Below are 18,226 nucleotides of genomic sequence, written 5' to 3'. Positions count from 1 at the left end.
AATGTGCTGTTACCTGAGCCGTGCGAAAACTAGCAAATGCTGCTTTGACTATGAAGGAGAGTGCTGGAGAGGTTTCCAGGAGGTACAGTGTGCTAAAAGCCCACAGCCATATCATAAGTTGGAATAATCTTTTCTACCCACGAGGCTAGGACTCTCAGTATTAGAAAGCCATCATAGATAAAAGAGCCCAAAATGATTAAAAACCAAACGTAGCCGTGGTGCACACCCCTGAGTCACAGCCCAGGGTGACTGTGGTCCAGAGGCCAGCAGAAGTTGGGCTGGGTCTGCCCCAGGGTGCTGAGTACCCGGACCTGGCACCCCCAGCCCGACTCCTGAGTCCTTCCCCCGTGGCCCTGTGTGGGTGTCCACTGTGAACAAGATAGAAGACCCTCAGTGAGTTTTAAGTTCAAACTTCAGAAAAAAAATAAATTCTGCATGAAAGTATCATAATAATTGTTCAGTGCTTTTTAATGACATAAATGTGTACAAGACCCTTATCGTACAGAGACATTAGTATCAGCAGTATTCATATCACAAATAAAGTGAACATACTATTGCTCTATAAGAATTAAGTAAATTTAAGATTTCCTGTAAGCATTACTACTTGTAAAATGGATGTTATGCCAAAAATATGCAGTGAAACTAATGTATTCTGCCATTTTTCTGAGAGATTTTAAAACTGTTGTAAAAAATATCCCTTCCCAGTGGATGATCCATTACCCTCAATTTTCCCCAACAGGCGTTACGAGGAGGGGCTCAGTCACCATCCAAAGTCGCAATGGGGCCATGCCTGGGTATTCCACACACATCCACTGGCCTCTGGGTGGGTGAACGCAGGCCGAGTGGCCCATTCCTTTTGTCAGTGTCCTACACGGGCGATGCTTTTAAATGAAAATAAAGTTAGTATGAAGACAAGGGCCTCTGCCTTTTGGTCTTTAAAATGAGGATAATGATACCACTTACTAGAGCTCGTTGAAGATGCAGCAGGGAACAGAACATCGGAGAGCGAATCTTTCCCTTTAATTCGCTCTGTGATTGACACCGAGTGAACGGTCTGCATGAAGATGCCCATTGCTGCTGGTCTGATCTCGCAGGGGACGTGGAGAGAGAGGAGCTAATCGCAAGTGGGCAGGGTGTGCATGTCTTCACTGCATGCGGAACGCGTGGATCCATCTTACAGATTGAGAAACCGAGGCACTAACATCACATAAGATAACACAGAACTCTCCTAGCGCTATCGTCCCACAGCTCTGTAGACAGAAACGCAGGCAGTGCCCGAGGGATACATCACAGGCAAGTATAATGCCCTCTTTCACCACGGTAGAAATTCAAAATAAAGTTGGGGGCTCAATGGTCAGTGTAGCACAGACGCTGTGTTTCTCAGTCTTGGTAAATGCACCACAGCTCTGTACCACGTTAACCACAGGGGAAAGACGCCAACGGACACTTGGGAAGCATGGGTGACATTTCTGCAATTCTTCTGTATTCCTAGGATTATTTCAAAATGAAAGGGTTTTAGAAAGTGACATATCTGGCCAGTGCCGTGGCTCAATAGGCTAATCCTCTGTCTTGTGGCGCTGGCACACCAGGTTCTAGTCCCGGTCGGGGCGTCGGATTCTGTCCCGGTTGCCCCTCTTCCAGGCCAGCTCTCTGCTGTGGCCCAGGAGTGCAGTGGAGGATGGCCCAAGTGCTTGGGCCCTGCACCCCATGGGAGACCAGGAGAAGCACCTGGCTCCTGCCTTTGGATCAGTGCAGTGCGCCTGCCGCAGCGCGCCAGTCGCGGCGGCCATTGGAGGGTGAACCAACAGCAAAGGAAGACCTTTCTCTCTGTCTCTCTCTCTCACTATCCACTCTGCCTGTCAAAAAAAAAAAAAAAAAAAAAGCGACATATCTGGGAACATTTATACAACCACTGCAGTGGTGCCCATGGTAGTAATTAGCACAGAGTAGGCTATAATGCAGGCAGCTGAGATACGGAGCAGGGAACAGATACTTGGTTAAGCGGTTAAGACAGTGATTGACATTGCAAAAGTTAAAAGAAAAATAAGGAAAGGAGGAGGAGGGAGGGTGGGAGTGAGTGGAGGACGGAGGGTAGAGTGGGAAGTATCATTATGCTCTTAAAACTGTATATGTGAAATAGATGAGATTTGTTCCCTTTGTATAAATAAAATTTAAAATGACGCAAGTGGAAGTCCACATCCCCTATCAGAGTGCCTGGGTTCGAATCCTGCTCTGCTCCTGACGCAGCTTCCTGCTAATGCAGACCTGAGGAGGCAGCGGCAGACGGGGCTTGCGTTCCTGCCGACCACGTGGGACCCCGGATTGAGCTGGAGTCTCCCCTGCTGCAGGCCTTTGGGGAGGGAATCCGTGCATGGGAGATCTGACTGTGTATGTCTCCCTGTCTGTCTCTCTGCCTTCCAAATAAATGATTTTTTTAAAAAAGACATGGAACAAGTGTTACGTGTGCACTGTGGTTCACAGTTCCCTGGGAGAACCCAGCCCCCAGGGTCTCAAACAGCTTTATAGCAACACCTTTCCCTGGGAAAAGACGAGGGCTCAGCCGTGGGAGTGTGAAATGAGCGAGGGTGGCCCAATTGCGGTGAACCATGTCGTTTATCCTGGCCTAACCCGAGCAGATGGGGCTGAGCATCCGTTTCTGTCCTGAACTTGAAGCCTGCTCCAGGAGCGTCAGGAGGTGTCAGGAGGTGGGAGCAGGCATGGTGGGCACAGGTGGCAAAGGCTCACCCCCAGGAGAGCTCCTGTCCCAGGAGTCATGGTGAGCAAACCTTCGGCCAGGCCTGGAGTTTGGTCTGCGGGAGTCCTCTCTCTAGATGCATTCTCAGGAGTAGTTGTGAAAAGAGCCATCGGTCACCGGAGGCCAGCTGCAGGGCTCCTGCAGTGTGGGGAGCCCTCCCTGACCCTAACGGGAGTGGGTGGCTCTGGGGTTGGGTGGCGTGGGGAGGAGCCAGGCTCCTCCACTCCCAGGTGGGGTTGCTCCACTTCGTGGTTCAGTCCTCATCCAGAAGTGGGTTAGACAGCAGGGCCCTGTCTGCGTAATTGCCCATGTGGGCATGGAGGGACGTTGTGCCCAGAGCAGACTGGAGGCAGGGAGGGAGCAGGCAGTGCCAGGGCCTCCAGGGGCCCTTCGAGCTGAGTTGGGAGACAACACGGATTTCGACTGCAGACAGACCAGCTCAGTTGAGGTTGTGCCGCTTGGTGCCCCGAGTGTGAGTTTGATCTTGTCTGAGACCGCCATAAATCCTACCTGTAAGATCAGCGTGGTGGCGAAATGGGATTAGGACTACCGAGCGCCCGGGCACTCAGTCCATGGCTGTGACTGGGAGTGTTGTGTGACCTGAACCAACGCGCCCGGGGCTTGGTGTAACTCTTGCTCTTCTTTCTCACTTAGCTGCCGGTGTTGAAAGGCATCATGCGTTTTACTGTTTCCGTAAATCATCGGTGCAAAGACCCATCAGGAGGATTGAAGTTAAATCTCGGGAAAACCCTTCTGCTTACAGTTTCTGACCTTGTGTTCTGCACTCAGGCTTTGCAGAGTTTTTCCAGAAAGTAAGTCGGGGGCCAGTGTTGTGCAGCGGACTGGGTCACGCCTGTGACACAGGCATCTCGTATCAGCATCAGCTCCCTGCCGATGTGCCTGGGAAAGTGGCAGATGATGGTCCAGGCGCTCTGGCCCCGGCCACCCATGTGGGAGACTTGGTTGGGGTTCCAGGCTCCTGACTTCAGCCTGGCCCAGCCCCAGCTGTGCTGGCATTTGAGGAGTGAGCCAGCAAAATCAGGTTCTCTCTCCCTCTCCATTTCAAATAAATAAAACTAATAAGTAAAAATGTTTTTAAAAATTGTGCCTATTTGAGGCCTATAGCATGATGTTTCATTATAGGAGTGTATATATATATATGCACATGAGTACATGTATATGGTGATTGACTACCACTGTTGAGCTAATTAGCATATCAGTCTCACATAGTTGTCTTTGTGTATGGTGAGCACATTTAAGATTCACTTACTTAGTGAATTTCAAGTTCTACTAGAATAGTCACCACTCTGTAGGACATCTCCCAACTCAATCACCCCACATGACTGGAATGGTGAACTTTCAAGCAACATGTCCATGCACACCCTCCCCAGCCCCGACAACCGCATTCCACTCTGTGCTCCTATGAGCAACTCTGTGAGAGTCCACACGTAAGTGAAATCATATGGCATTCGCCATTCTGGGCCTGCCTTTCCCCTAGCCTGTGTCCTGCAAGCTCACCCACATTGTCTCAATGTCGATCCCTTCTTTTCAAGGGGTAAATAATGTGTGTGTATGTGTGTGCACGCACACACATATATCTCACTTTCTGCTTATCCATCATCTATCCTGGGATGCTTTTGTTAATGTCCTATCTTGGTTACTGTGAATGATACTGTAATCAACGTGGCGATGCAAGTGTCTCTCCAAGATACTGTTTCATTTCTTTTGGATGTTTACCCAACAGCGGGATTGCTGGAGCCTATAGTAGTTCTGTTTTCCATTTCTGAGGAACCTCTGTACTGTTTTCTGTAGTGGCTGTGCTGTGCATTCCCCGAGCACTAAGCAATGCCTCCCTTTTCTCCACATCTTTGCCTTCACTTGTCCCCTTTGTCTCTTTGCCGTTCTAACTGGGTGATGTCATTTTGGTTTGCATTTCCCTGATGATTGGTGATGCTAAGCATTTATCATATATCTGTTGACCATTTGTATGTCTTCTTTTAAGATATTCTGTTCAGATTCATTGCCCATTTAAAAAAATTTTTTTATTTATTTGAGAGGTAGAGTTACATAGAGGGAGGGAGGGAGGGAAAGAGAGAAAGAGAGAGAGAAAGAAGGGAGAGAGAGAGAGAGAGAGAGAGAGAGAGAGAGAGAGAAAGGTCTTCCATCCACTAGTTCACTCCCCAAATGGCCACAATGGCCAGAGCTAGGCCAGTCTGAAGCCAGGAGCCAGGAGCTTCTGCCAGTTCTCCCACATGGGTGCAGGAGCCCAAACACTTGGGCCGTCTTCCATTGCTGTCTCAGGGCTTAGCAGAGAGCTGGATGAGAAGAGGAGCAGCAGGGACACAAACTGATGCCCATATGGGATGCCTGTGTCGCAGGCGGAGACCCAGCCTACCATGCCACAGCGCCAGCCCCAAATTATTTATTTTGTTGCTACTGAGTTGGTTGAGTTCCTTTTGTAGTTTGGATAGGAACCACTTCTCAGGTATACATTTCATAATTATTTCTCTGAGTCTGCGGGTTGCTTCCTTTGCTGTGCATAAGCTTCTGAAGTTGACGCAATCCCATATGTCTATTTTTGCTTTTGTCACCTGTGGTATTGGAGTTACATCCAAGAAGTCATCATCCAGACCAGTTTTAACCAGACACTTCCTGTTTCCTTCTACAGTTTTAGTTTCAGGTCATTTGTTTAAGGGTTTAGCCTGTTTCCAGTTGATTTTTGCAAGTGGTATGAGAGAAGTGTGATTTCATTCTGTCTGTGAATATCTAATTTTCACAGAACTGGTTTCTGAAGACCCTGACCCCCCATTCTGCGTCCTCAGCACCTTTGTTGAAGAGTGACTGACTATCAGAGTGTGCATTTATTCCTGGGCTCTGGGTTCTGCTCCATCTGTTGATAGGTCTGTTCTTATGGCAGTGTCACACTTTGATAATGGTTGCACCGGGTGATGCCTCCAGTTTTGGTCCTGTTGTTCAAGATTGCTTGTGACTATCTAGTCATTTGAAATTCCATGTGAGTTTTAGGATTTTTTTCTATTCCTGTGAAAAATGCCACTGGCATTGTGACAGAGGTTTCATTGAATTCCTGGATCACTTTAGGTGACAAGGGCAAAACGACAATATTAATTCTTCCAGACCATGAACATAGCATGTCTTTCCATTTCTTTGGGTCCTCTTCAGTGTCTTTCACCAATATTTTACAGTTTTCATTGTATGGGGTAAGCGCTGTGACACAGCAGGTAAAGCTGCCACCTGCAGTGCTGGCATCCCATGTGAGTGCCAGTTTGATTCCTGGATGATCCACTTCAGATTCAGCTCTCTGCCAATGCACCTGGGAAAGCAGTAGAAGATGGCCACCGAAGTCCTTGGGCCCCTGCACCCATATGGGAGACCTAGAAGAAGTTCCTGGCTCCTGGTCCAGCATGCTGGCCATCTGGGGAGTGAACCAATGGATGAAAGACCTCTGTCTCTCTCTGCCTCTCTGTAACTCTGCCTTCCAAATAAATAAATAAATCTTTAAAAAATGTTTTCATTGTACATATCTTTCACCTCCTTGGTTAAATGTATTCCTAAGGGTTTTTTTTTTTCCATATTGCAAATCGTATTGTTTTCTTAATTTATTTTTGAGTAGCTTTCTGTTAATGTGCAGAAATACAACAGAGTTTTATGTTAATTTTGCATATGTAACTTGACTGAAGTCCTTTATTCATTCTAACTTGTGTGTATGTGTGTGTATGTGGTGTCTTTAGGGTTCTCTATGTACAAGATCATGCTATACATAAACAGAAACAATTTTACTTCTTTCCAATTTGTATGATTTTTATTCCTTTTGTTCCTAGACATTTGACTTCTTTTTTTAAAAGATTTATTTGTTTACTTGAAAGTCAGAGTTACACAGAGAGAGAAGGAGAAAGAGAGAAGGGTCTTCCATCCACTGGTTCACTCCCCGGATGGCCGCAATGGCTGGAGCTGCACCTATCTGAAGCCAGGAACCAGGAGCTTCTTCCTGGTCTTCCACGCAGGTGCAGGGGCCCAAGGACTTGGGCCATTTTCTGCTTTCCCAGGCCTTAACAGAGAGCTGGATCAGAAGTGGAGCAGCCAGGACTAGAACCGGTGCCCATGTAGGATGCCAGCACTGCAGGTGGTGGCTTTACCTGCTATGCCACAGCACCAGCCCCATGGTTTCTTTTTTTAAAAAAGATGTATTGATTTATCTGAAAGGCAGAGCTATACAGAGAAGGAGAGACACACAGAGAGAGAGAGAGAGGTCTTCCATTCGCTGGTTCACTCCAGTTGGCTGCAGCCACCAGAGCAGTGCTGATCAGAAGCCTGTTTAAATATTTTCTGATCTGTGGAGAATTCCTATAGGCCCCATTTCATGTTTTATAAGCTAAATATCTTTATTTCTTGGTTTAAAAAAGAAAGAACTTCCCTTTGGTTTTTGGTGCTCCATAGTTTCACCGAGTAAGAAATCTGTGCCTGTTGGCTTCGTGTGTCAACTGGCCTGGCCACATGGTGCCTGTGGTGCAGCCACACTGCTCTGAGTGTTTCTGTGGGGGTGCTTTGGGGTGAGGTTAATGCTCAATATGAGAATGTGAGCGAGTAGACCAAGGAGAGCGGAGTGCGCTCCATGACCAGCTGAAGCCCTGAGTGGAACAAAAGATGAACCCTCCCCCAAATGAGAGAGAATTCTCCTAACTGGTGGCCTTCGAACTGGGGCTTTGGCTCTTCCTGGCCCCATTTCAACTTCCAGCCTTCAGACCAAACTGGGATGTAGTCCCTGCAGGATTGGGACTTGGCAGTCTTGTAACCCAGCAGCCAATTCTCTGTCCACAGCTACTGTCTGTCTGTCAGTCTATCATGTCTGTATCTATCTATATCTGTGTCTGTATCTATCTGTATCTGTGTCTGTATCATGTCTGTATCTGTGTCTGTATCATGTCTGTATCTATCTGTATCTGTGTCTGTATCATGTCTGTGTCTATCTGTATCTGTGTCTGTATCATGTCTGTATCTGTGTCTGTATCATGTCTGTGTCTATCTGTATCTGTGTCTGTATCTATCTGTATCTGTGTCTGTATCATGTCCGTATCTATCTATATCTGTGTCTGCAGCTGAATCTTCCTCTCTATCGTCTGTGTCTGTCTGGATCTACCAGACAGGTTCTGTTTCTCCGGCAATCCCTGACACAGAGCCCAAGTGTGGATTTCATGCTGGTCAGAACTCTCATGTTTTGCCAGTCTGAGGGTCCTTAGTCTTCATGATCCTGAAAATCCTCTACCATCGTCTCTTCCCGTCTTCTTCTTATTGATGTCTTTCTCTTTATTTTCTCCCTCCGATTCTCTGATTAAGAATACACAGTCTCCCTCTGAAATCCATGTCTCAACTTCCCCTGGTTCCTTCGGGGCCGTCCTCAGTTTACCTTCCTGCCCGCCAATTCTCTCGTGAATATCACCCGATGTGGTGTTTATTTCCGTTCTCTGCATTTTGGATTTTAGAAGTGATTCTTTGATTCTCTCTCAGATCTTCTTTGCATTGTAATGTTTGGTTCTTTGTGTTTTTGAGTCCTTTCTGAGAGGCAGAAACATCGACAGACGTTTTGCTTGCTGTAACTTCTGGAACCTGGGGAGCCCTAATCACGGCTTGTAAGTGCAGCTCTCTCGTGTGTGTTGTTGTCGTTTTCACCCCATCTTTCCCTGTGGGAAGTGTGCCGGGCTTAGATCCCTCTGCAGGAGTTCCCTCCTGTTCCTGGCAGCTGTCCTGGGCTGTCAGCTCCCCGAGCCCCAGCGTGTGGTTCCCACCTCACGCATGCAGGGTATGTTTAGGCTCCAGGCCCAGGCTGGGTGCAGAAGACAGACAAGGAGAGACGCTCCTTTGCCGTGCATGGATCCCTCAAGCCTCCTTTTTCCATGGGGAGGCCGCCCTTCAGGCATCCTGGCTCTATGCGGCCAGCTCATCCCATCTCCCCACCTCGCCTGGACCCCAAGTCTCATGCCCTATGCATAAACAGGCATTAAGTATTGACCAGGCACGCGGATGTTGCATGTTGGGTCCTGTGGTAATCATAAATCCAGGTACTGCTATGGACAAAAGAGCAGCTTTGCCTGCCTGGCCAGATTGTCACCTTGTGGCCCACCTGTGCCAGAACTTTTTTATACCTGGCACCTTCTTAACTCCAGTGACAGCTCGGTGCAGGAAAGAGAGGTGGTGGGCTACGTGGGGAACGAGAAGGTGGCATTATATCTCTGAGACAGGAGAACAGTTTAATTTTCTCCTGTCAAACAGCCGGGTGTTTTAATCATCTCAGCCTTTTAAAGTCGGAGACTTTTGAGTTTCCTTACATCTTTGACATGATTTCTCTTTGCAATTCCACCCACCCCTGATGAGAATAACAATGTGCTAATTCTCTGTTCTGCTGCGCTCTGTGCTCAGGGAACTCCACGCACGCCGTTTATCCTCACTACACCTTTGCGTGCTGTGGTCGCCGCTTTGTTAGTGCAAAAGTCTGTTTTTTGGAACGTGGAGACAAGGCATCCATTACAACTGCCACCCCTCCCCAAAACAGAATCAGAGTAGACCACGAGTGACAAGTTCACGCAGCAGGAAGACAGGAAGTGTCCTTCGCTAATCCAAGCACGGGCCGGCTGTTCTGATTCAAAGCCACGAGCAAGGCGAGTTGATTCGCATCCCAGCCGTTCTCCAGGGAAGGGGTTTCGTAGGGATGGTTGCTCTGTGTCTCCGGCCCGGCAGGGGCAGGGTAGCGTGTTCTCCCCATGATGACAGCAGGATGTACCAGGATCACCATATCAGGAAACATGATGGGGAGCCCAGGGGGTGCATGGTGCTGGCTGACAATGTGCTGGGCACGTGAGGGCATGGCTGGCACCATTCAGACTCTTCTGAGAATGTTTAGAATTTGGAAAGGTGGTAGTTAGTTGTCCAGAAAAGTCACAGGGAACAGAGGCTAAGAACCAGGCGGTGGTCCCGACATAACAAAAGGGACTGGCGGGAGGGGGTAGGGCCCCAACCCTGGAGAGACCAGCTGTACCAGCATAGAGTGACCAGCAGACCGATGGTGCCAACCAGGCCCAGGCGGGTGCCCGGGGTTGTCCTGATGGGACAGAGCTGGACAGAGAATTGGAGATGGGGCTGAAGGGCCAGGTAGAAGCTTCATGGCCACTGCCACTCTGAGAAGCTTTGGATTTGAGGGAGGGCACGAGGTTGCTTGTTTCAGTCTCATCCGATGTTTCTCTTTGGAAATCTGCACAATGTAAAGATCGTACCCTCAGCAGTGGACTCTGCTCTCGCTACTGCTCTCGTTGGGACTAGCTGATCCAGATCAGAGCTGGTGGGGGTCATGGAGAGGACCCGGGCTTGGCTGCAGGCTGAGCAGGCACACCGGACTGCCTGGTGTCTGTCTCGCCCACTGGGTGCCCGGATGAGGGGAGCTGCTGGCATACCTCTCAGACACCTGGGGGAAGGGCGAGGATTCCTTTGCTGATGATTCTAGAAGTTAGCATGTCTGCATAGCCAGACCGCCCTCCACCCAGAGGGTTATGGGCTTCTGTCTCTGGCTTCCTGGTACATCATCAGCTGCCTTGTGGACAGATGGAAAGCATGTGAAGACTGCCAGGCTCTCGTTTCGAGTTAGGGTGAACCGTGCAAGCCCAGGGAGAGCACAGCTGCGAAACACGAAACACGGCAGAAGACAGGTGGTTCCTCAGAGAGCTGAGTGGCCCAGCTCAGTGCACCGTTTCCCTCGAGCTTCCTGATTGTCTCGGCAAAAATCAAATCAGGAGGAGCTCATTCGTTCCCCAGGATGAGGATTCTTGTGTGGTCCATCCTGGCCCATTCCAACTGACACAGGTGTAATGTTCTAATAAGAGACACTGCCAATGTTCCCCACCAAAATCAGCAAAAGTCATTCCGAGAGCTTCCCAGGGACGGACCTGAGCAGAATTGTAAAAAACTACAGAGCTGTCTTTATTTGGCTACTTCTGAACCCTGGATTCTGGTATCAGATGGGAACACAAAATACTGAGTTTTCTGGGGCTGATGCTACGGCACAGAGGGTTAAGCCTCCGTATTCGGCTTCTGATCTCAAAGACACACTTAAATTGTGATGCACAAATGATGAGTTCTGGAGATTTGCTGCCATTCTTTTAAAACAGCTGTTGGGCTTTCTCTTTGTAATACTGCTGTGTGTTACGGCCTCACATTCACCTCCCCGTTCGTCTGTCACTCACACGAAGCCCCTCTGCTTCTCTCCGCCCACCCCACCTCTTCCTGATTCCTTAACGTGCAGGCGAGCTCCCACCTCGGGGCCTTTGTACCGGATGCTTCTGCCTGCCGTCTCCTCCCCAGACCAGCACAGGCCCCTCGTTGTCTGCAGTGTTGATTTCTCCAGAAGGTTGTCTTAGACTCTCCTCCTGCACCCCAGCCCTCCGTGGCTGGCCTCTGTGGCTGGCCTCCGTGGCTGGCCTCCTGCACCCCAGCCCTCCATAGCTGGCCTCCTGCACCCCAGCCCTCCATAGCTGACCTCTGTGGCTGGCCTCTGTGGCTGGCCTCCATGGCTGGCCTCCGTGGCTGGCCTCCTGCACCCCAGCCCTCCGTGGCTGGCCTCTGTGGCTGGCCTCCGTGGCTGGCCTCCTGCACCCCAGCCCTCCGTGGCTGGCCTCCGTGGCTGGCCTCCGTGGCTGGCCTCCTGCACCCCAGCCCTCCGTGGCTGGCCTCTGTGGCTGGCCTCCGTGGCTGGCCTCCTGCACCCCAGCCCTCCGTGGCTGGCCTCTGTGGCTGGCCTCCGTGGCTGGCCTCCTGCACCCCAGCCCTCCGTGGCTGGCCTCCGTGGCTGGCCTCCGTGGCTGGCCTCCTGCACCCCAGCCCTCCGTGGCTGGCCTCCATGGCTGGCCTCTGTGGCACTCAGCACTGCACGGCATGCTGTGTATCTGACTCCGGTCTGCACTATGCTCCTTGCAGCACCTTCAGCGTCCACAGGGCCATGGTTCCCTCTCGGGGCCACAGGATGGGGACAAGGCGAGCTCCAGGGGCTCTGGGCTGCTGCAGTGCTCTGGTTCTTGGGCTGGGGACGGCTGAGCTGTTGGCAGAGACAACAGGTGTGATGCTGAGCACGGCGATGGGATTATTATTACTTACCTCTGTGTTTGCTTGGTCTCAATATTTCCTACCACTTTTAACACCCACTCTGGAGTTTGTGGGGTTTTTTTCCCCTTCCTCCCACCCCCATCTTTTGTTGATTGAACTACATCTTCTAGCCACTTTTCGGGGAAGATATTTGACGGCATGCTTCTTGGAAAAATTTGCATATTCATATATGCAAAAGTCTGCATAGATCACTCTTATGTCTGAAACAATAGAAGTGACCCCAATGTTTTCCACCTGGAAGTGTTACCCAGAAGTCTGAGGCTGGTCTTTTTTTTTTTAGATTTATTTATTTATTTGAAAGTCAGAGAAAGAGGGAGAGACAGAGAGAGATCTTCCATCTGCTGTTTCACTCCCCAAATGGCCACCATGGCCAGGGCTGAGCCAGACCAAAGCCAGGAGCTTCTTCTGGGTCTCCCACATGGGTGTAGGGGCTCAAGGACTTGGGCCATCTTCTGCTGCTTTCCCAGGTGCATTAACAGGGAGCTGGATGGGAAGTGGAGCAGCTGGGGCTGGAACGGGTGTCCATATGGGATGCCGGCTTATCAGGGGGTGGCTTTACCCGCTACACCACACTGCCGACCATACCCTGCATTTTTTTTTAAGAACAATTGATTTATTTATTTGAAAGAATTACAGAGAGACAGGGAAGAACAGAGAGAGATCTTCCATCCACTGGTTTACTCCCCAAATGGCCAGGCCGAAGCCGGGAGCCAGGAGCTTCATCTGGGTGCAGGAGCTTCCACATGGGTGCAGGGGCCCAAGCAGAGGGTCATCACCTGCTGCTTTCCCAGTCACGTCAGCAGAGGTGGATCGGAAGTGGAGCAGCTGAGACTCAATCAGTGCCCAGAAGGGATTCTGGCACTGCAAACGGCGGCTTAACCTGCTGCGTCACAGCGCTGGTCTGCTTTTTCCCTTTAAATAACCTGGGTGGGTTTTTCCCCACTTAGAATTCCACCACTGCTGTAGTTATCTGGTGGCAAATAGGTAGAAGGCTGGGTTTGCAATACTGTCCCTACCTGTCCATTTGTTTAAAAGGCTCACTTCCGAGGTGACCGCTACTGTAGGCCTTGCTGGACATAGGGCTTTCAATGCCCAAGTCTTGTTTCGATTACAGTTCCGCTGAACACCATGATCCCCAAGTCTTGTTTCGAGTACATTCCGCTGAACACCATGATCCCCAAGTCTTGTTTCGAGTACATTCCGCTGAACACCATGATCCCCAAGTCTTTGCATCCCTGTGGTTGGGCCCCAAGGCCACCTATCTGGGTGCCCAAAATTGGTGAGTTTTGGGTTTGCTGCCCCTCAGTGGTAGCAACAGGGAGTGTTCATATATGATTTTTTTTTTTTAAGGTTTATTTATTTATTTGAAAGGCAGAGTTACAGAGAGGCAAAGACAGACAGAGAGAGAGAGAAAGAAAGAGAGAGAGAGGTCTTCCATCCACTGATTCACTCCCTAAATGGCTGCAATGGGTGGAGCTGGGCCAATTGGAAGCCAGGAGCCATGAGCTTCTCTCCCGGGTCTCCCACACAGGTGCAAGGGCCCGATGACTTGGGCCATCATCCAGTGCTTTCCCAGGCCATAGCAGGGAGCTGGATTGGAAGTGGAGCAGCCAGGATTCAAATCGATGCCCATATGGGATGCTGGCACTGCAGACAGCAGCTTTACCTGCTACTCCACAGTGCTGGCCCCTTATGATTTTAATATTGTCTAAATATCTCACAACCCAGTCCTTTCTAAAACAGGTTTCCACTTCTCCATATGGGAGAAGATGTTTCAAGTAACTTATCCAAATGCTTTTATACTTTTATGGTTTCTTCTCATCTCTTCACAAGATGGAGGATAAAATTGGGTGCATAAAAGCCTTTGCTATATTTTGGGGGATTTTTCTGTCTGAAGGTTGTTACTGCATTTCACTTGGGTGTAAAAATCGAGTTTCACTGGAAACCTTTCCGTACACCCATTGTCTCCCAAGCTCTCTTTCATTAGCTTCATTACAGATGAAGAGTTCCTCGGCCACATTGAGTGCCCGTAGCTCTTACATGACACGAATTAGCTGAGAAAGAAGACTGTCGGTCCTGAGGAGTCGGGGCCAGCTCTTGTCCCGTGGTTGTCTCACTCGGCCCAGAACGTGTGTCCACCTGTCGTGAGCCCTGGGCGTGGCATTCCCTGCTCTCCCTGCACCTTCCGGAATCTCATCTGCATTTGTGCATTAAAAATGTCAGCCTGAGAATGTGGCTCCGGAGCGCCGGCCCAGCTCTCCCGCGGCTGTGCGGTCGTTCTCACAATGGTGAGATGGTGATGACGGCTAGACTGGAATGGCAGACAGAGTCGCTGTCTTCCAACCATCACGATCATCAACAGGTGTATGCTTTCTGTGGGCTCCCCCGCTCAGTGGACCCTTGGTGTGCACCGTGGTGGCTGTGCCGGGTGGCGTATCAGGAGCTGACTGGGCATGTCCCCTCCACGGCAGCACTAGGCTTCAGGTCCCCCCAGTCTTGATTTGCATCCCATGCTATTGCACACTCTCAAAGAGCATTGGTGTGGGGGCCCGAGGTGACTCCAGCAGGAAGTGGGACATGGGGTTCGCAGCTCTCCTGGGGTTTTCAGACATTCTGCCAGGGACACAGTTCTCATGGAGGGACTGACAGTGCACAAGGAGCACTCCTGTCGGCTGCCCTCGATCTGCACCACCACGCCCCTGGATGGTGTGTGTGTGTTGGCGGTGGGGGAGTCTCTCTTGGATGGTTGGATTTTTTTTCCCCGATTTTCTACTGAAGACCAAGGCCTCGTTGTCTTTCTGAGAAATAATGAACTAGACCTCCTTCTCCATTCCCATCGCCCTCTTCTCGTGTTTTCAGACTTGCAGAGCAGGCTGAAGCAGGTGGACGAAATCAAACGCCTTCTGTTCTCTTGGGAAACGTGAATGTTTCATTAGATAAACAGCCTAGCACTATTCCTTGCAAGGAATCGAGTGATTGGACAAGAAGGCCAATGGCTCATCCATTCCTACAAATAATGTCTGGTCTCCTGCTCACTATCCACAGCGCTGGGGGGTGCGGGGAATCTGCGTGTGGGGCGTGGCCTCACTCAGCCCCTGGGAAACCAGCAGGGAGCGCCACTCGCCGCTGACGCTTCTCCTGGGCTCCAGGTCCTTTGGGCCGGTTTTCCAACTTCAAGGACCCCTCCCCAGATTCCAGCTGCTTTCCAGGGAGGAAGTCAGAACCCCTGGAGGGCGGACCTGCATGCCGCTGCCCAGTGTCGGGGTGGGGACTCTGAGCTCCCGAGGGAGCATCCCCACACCCAGCGAGTCAACCTGCTCCAAGCTTGCGAACGTGGCTGAGAGGAGGGGGGTGTCCTCCAGGCTTGGAGGGCCCCCCGTCCTGTGTCCTGAGCACATGTGGTCCCTGCTGCTGTATGCAACCCCCCGCTGCCTGAGGAATGGCCCCAGGGACAGAGACAGGGCTGTGCCCAGCAGGGCTGGGGCAGGGGCTTCCTGTGATGAGTCTCCAGGGCCCATGGGAGAAGCCCCAGGAGGAACTGGTTCTGTCCCGCAGTGCCTCCATGTTCCGATCCTGGCTTCGTTGTTGGTCTGGAGCATACTGGGCTCCTACGGCAGCTACAGTCTGGTCCGACATGAAGTGGAGCACTTTTCCCAAAGGGGATTTCATGGTAGGCGTCAGTTCATGTAAGATGCAGGGTTGCTTCAGCGAGCGAGGCCTCCCAGAGTGTGTCCATGTCGTCCTGCACCCTTGGTGTCCAGGGAAGCCGGGGATCCGTGCAGGGTGGGATTTAACCAGGGGCACTCCCTGCTGACTCCAGTCATGATCATGCTGGCTTGGTACTCGTCCATCAGCAGGTGCAGAACCAGAGTGGGTGCAGGGTGCCGGTCCTCCTCCCATCCACACTCAGCACCCAGCATCCCACGGTGCTCTGCTGCCATGGTGTGAAGTCGTGAGGCCACTGTCTGGGGAACCATTTCTTCCGGGGATTTGTGAGTGCGGCCATGCCTGCCACTCCTGTGAAATTCGGAAGCTTTCCATACGACTATCAAAAATGATTATTTTCCCCGGGAGAAGGTTACCTTTTAAAGGGATATTTCCTCTTGGTGTAATTTTATCAGCACTGTGTTTCCTGGCCTTTGTAATGCCCACCTATTTATCCGTGTGTTTGTTCGCTTGCCTCAGACGAGAGACCCTGGAGTCTCCCAGTCCTCCTGCTCTGTTCCTGCAGAAGCTGGGGCCACAGGGCACCACGGCCTCTGCTCTTCCCAGCCCCAGCCCCTTAGCTCACGTCCCTGGGTGTGTGCTCTGCTGTGTGCCGGCAGCGCTCTACTGTGCAGCAAGACGGCGTGTTCTCTTAGCGAGTGTGTGCATCTTGGAAGCAGACAGGCTCAGTGCATGGACTCCACGTCCATCACGCTGCACCTCGTGGGCAAAATCCCGCAAAGCCTGCAGGTACAGAAACTGCCCTGCTGAGTGCTGTGGGGGACGTCATGGAGCTGGTGAGGACACTCAGACACGGCGTGGCGGCGAGAAGCACAGAGCTGGCGTGTGTTCGTGGAGGGTGGGAGGCAGAAGATGGCAGCTGAGAAGCCACGCTGGGGAGCCCGAGGAGGGGTACACCAGTGTGGGTGAGTTTCAGGTGAGGCGAAAGGAGGGGGGAGACATGGCCAGAAGCTCATGGGTGCACAGACTCAGCTCCTCATGCCGCACCCTGTGGGGCTCAGGAATCCAGAGAACTGCTCAGGGCAAGAGAACCATCTCCAACGTGGGACCCACGGGGTCTCTGGCTCTCGGTCCTTGGACAGGGCAGCTGCCTCTGCCCTGGTGAGAGGGGCGTCCCTGGAAGCCGGGCTATTGACGTGAGCCTTCAGCCGTCTCCTGACTTTCTGGCCCTCTGCAGCCCCGGACGGCATGTGTGTTCCCTTCCTCCTAAACACTGGTGACACCACTAAGCCCTGTTTGACGGCAGCGACTTTGGTCAACAAGGAAACCTGGGCAAACTTCCACTATGGAAATACCTTCATTGGCGTGTCTACCAAGAGTTACAGGGCCCGCTGGGCATGATGAAAGAAACTTAGAATCACATTTGCCGTGTTCAAAGCTGGAATGGCTCAAGGTGGAGCCCACGTGGCTGCCAGGAAGGAACTCTGCCAACCTGGAGGTGGTGAGACAAGACCATAAGCCTGGCTTCCAGCTTTGTGCTTTCCTGGTGTTTAGCTTCTTCCTCTTGGTCTGCAATAATGATGCTAAGAGGGGCAAAGGACTTAAACGGGAGCTTTTCAAGGGAGGAAATCCAAATGGCCAACAGACACTTGCGAAAATGCTCAGGATCACTAGCCGTCAGGGGAATGCAAATCAAAATCACAAGGAGGTTTAACTTCACTCCAATTAGAATGGCTCTCATACAGAAATCAACAAACAAAAGTTGGCGAGGATGTGGGGGAAAAGGCACCCTGATCCATTGTTGGTGGGAATGTAAACTGGTGCAACCACTAAGGAAGACAGTACAGAGGTAGCTCAGAAATCTGAATATAGACCTTCATACAACCCAGCCATCCCACTCCTGGGAATTTACCCAAACCAAAAGAGATCAGTACATGAAAGAGATGTCTCCACCCCCATGTTCATCGCAGCACAATTCACAAAAGCTAAGATATGGAATCAACCAGATGTCCATCAACTGTTGAGTGGATAAAGAAATTGTGGGATCTGTACACTATGGAGTAGTACTCAGCTGTGAAAAACAAAAACAAAAAAACGAAATTCTGTGTTTTCCAACAAGATGGTCACAACTGGAAACCATTATACTTAGTGAAATAAGCCAGTCCCAAAAAGACTAATACCATATGTTTTCCCTGATCCGATACAACTAACAGAATACCTGAAATGTACTGTATTCTAGCGAAATAGTCATTTGGACAATGGATTTTTTTTATAGCCCTTGTCTCTTCCACTCGGGAACAATCTTTTGTTTAGTCTAGCTTGTTTTGTTTTCTTGTCTTCCTCTTCATGCTATTTGCTGAACTCCTCTACTTAGAGTACAGCTCACTATAAGATCATTATGTAAACTGATGATAGGTCATCCCAAAAATTAGGAATGGGAATCGGGGTGGGGTGGGGATTGGAATGTGGGCAGGAGGAAGGGGAAGCCCCACTTGCTCCTAAAGCTGTATATATGAAATATATGAAACTTGTATAACTTAAATAAGAAATAAAGAAAAAAGAATAAAAAAGAGGGGTAGTGATCTAGTTTGGCATTTGTGGAGCTCTTCTGATGTTCCTGCTACACTCTCACCCAGGGCACCC

This window comes from Lepus europaeus, chromosome 3 (assembly GCF_033115175.1).
Source record: "Lepus europaeus isolate LE1 chromosome 3, mLepTim1.pri, whole genome shotgun sequence".
Lineage (NCBI taxonomy): Eukaryota > Metazoa > Chordata > Mammalia > Lagomorpha > Leporidae > Lepus > Lepus europaeus.
The sequence above is the reverse complement of the archived record's forward strand: the minus strand, read 5'-3'. Positions refer to the sequence as shown.